The 2,276-nt window shown below is 41.0% G+C and overlaps 1 protein-coding gene across 2 annotated transcripts in view; it reads right to left on the minus strand.

Annotated features, from left to right (window-relative positions):
* Positions 1-208: 208 nt before the first annotated feature.
* Positions 209-2,276, minus strand: part of LOC106562910 (endothelin-converting enzyme 2) — a 68,403-nt gene continuing 66,335 nt past the window's right edge. For both annotated transcript variants that reach the window (XM_082958077.1, XM_082958076.1), the window contains one exon: positions 209-2,276. This exon is cut by the window's right edge and continues 996 nt beyond it. The gene's annotated coding sequence lies outside the window, so the exon portion shown is untranslated.

The following is a 2,276-nucleotide window of genomic DNA, read 5'->3' on the forward strand; positions in this document are numbered from 1 at the left end:
GTTAATATGGTTGCTACCATGATTACAGATAGTCCTGAATGAATCGTGAATAATGATTTGTGAGAAAGTTAGACGCACAAATATCCATTCATTTCTATTGAGCACAAAATAATCAGAAACACACAAAAAAGAGCAAATGCATCCAACAAGTTTTTAGAGTCACAAGCTTGATGTAGTCATTGTGTGCTATGAATGAGAGACCAAATACTTAACTTTTTTCTACTTTAATACACATAAGTGAATTTGTCCCAATACTTTGTGTCCTAAGATTGAGGGACTACGTACAAAAAGTGTTTGAAATTTCTAAAACGGTTCATCCGACATGGATGAAAATACCCTCAAATTAAAGCTGACAGACTGCACGTTAAAGCACAGTCATTGTGTCATTTCAAATCCAAAGTGCTGAAGTACAGAGCCAAAACAACCAAAACTATTTCACTGTCCAATACTTTTGGAGCTCACCGCATCTCTATGGGCACAACGCTCAGATAGTTAGCTATGTCTATTGTACACAACACATTTCTAACTTTCTGTTAGATATTTGATTTCACAAAATGTGCAAACGTGACCGTTATCATGAACTAGACGGATGCATCGTGGTGCTCTTTATTGTTGTGAAATTGAACAGCTGATTTTTCCGAAACGTTCTCTTTCTATGGCTCTGCAGACTGGCAGTTCAGGAGGTTATCTGATTGCAGCATTGAAATATAAAAGCAGCCAATAGCAACTGACCCTGATTGGTTCACCTCCTTGTCTTACTTTAGATGGCGCAACTCCATCTGCATGGAAGGACTAGTGTTAGAGTTTGAGTGGTGCCACCTGTCGGAAGACAATAGGATTGTCCTGTATGGGGTACAGTGTGGTGGGGTGCAGTACTCCTATGGTCATGAGTCATGACACATCTCCATGTCTTGTAGTGAAACAAATTTGCAAGGTGCAGACAGCACTATGTGGGACTAGAACATAAAGTGGCTGACGGGAGATAAAACAGTTACATAGTTTAATTGAACAAGAGTCCAGCAGTAACCCGATTACGAATCCTGCCTCATGAAAAGACAGTCTACACTACTTTGGAGTGGAGGGTGTACAAACAAGAAGTTATTTAGGAACATATCCCTTCAACATATCCATTCATTTCAAATTAGTATTTTGGGGGGAAATGCGAGGTAAAATCATTGCAGCAGACTTAACATTGTTGATAGTTCAACGTAAGTAGGGATGGTGTATCAAAGCAATCTGCACACACACATACGCGCACACACAGACACAAACATGCATGCATACTCGCTCGCTCGCGCGCCCACACACACACACACACACACACACACACACACACACACACACACACACACACACACACACACACACACACACACACACACACACACACACACAAACTATCCTTTCGCAATGAAGCTGACAGATTAAACACAGTAAATATCAAACAAGCTTGTAAGGCTGCTCATGCACACACACACATGCATTGAAATACACTCTCTTAGCATACAGAGAAACAAAGAATCAACTGGACACAAGGAACAAACAAAAAAATCTTTGACAAAAGGCAGATTTAAAGATGTGCATCTCATTTCAACTTTGTCAACTTCAGAATATGCCAATAACAACTACAACACACAGATATGCAAGTGGTGATCGTCCCTACAACCGGAGTCACAGATAGTCCAGTACACTATAGGTCCCAGAGGGAGCTCTGCCGATCTTGTGGTTGGATGCTCCTGGATGAAGTTTCCCTTAAGTACAAATATACGATCAGCAAACCCTCCCCCAATCCTAACCTTAACAATTAGTGCTTAAAATACAAAACTGAACCAAGATCGGCATCTAGGGCCATTGGCACCCTGCTCCTGGTTGGATCAACACTGTTAAGTGGCTTTTCTAAGTACCCTTTCCTATGTACTCAAAATGCTCGCCAACAATCTTTAAGAAATGGGATAACTAAAAGCAATATGTTGGCAAGGGTTATCAGTAGGCTTCATAGTGCTTTCATCTGTCCAGTAGTAGAAAATGGTAAATAGGAGGGGAGGCCATTTTAAAGTATTAAGATCCCCCACCACTGCTGGGGGATTCATTGTGATGTCACTGAAGCCAGTGCGCTTTCTGTGATGCAACAGAAAAAGGAGAAGTGAGTCTATATAGCTCCATCTCAAATTACACCCTATTTAAATGACACCCCATATAGGGAACTACTATTTACCAGAGCCACACATATACTGCATAGGGCCGGGACAATACTGGCAAAAATGAAAACACGAAGC

This window comes from Salmo salar, chromosome 11, assembly GCF_965601325.2.
Source record: "Salmo salar chromosome 11, fSalSal1, whole genome shotgun sequence".
Classification (NCBI taxonomy): Eukaryota; Metazoa; Chordata; class Actinopteri; order Salmoniformes; family Salmonidae; genus Salmo; species Salmo salar.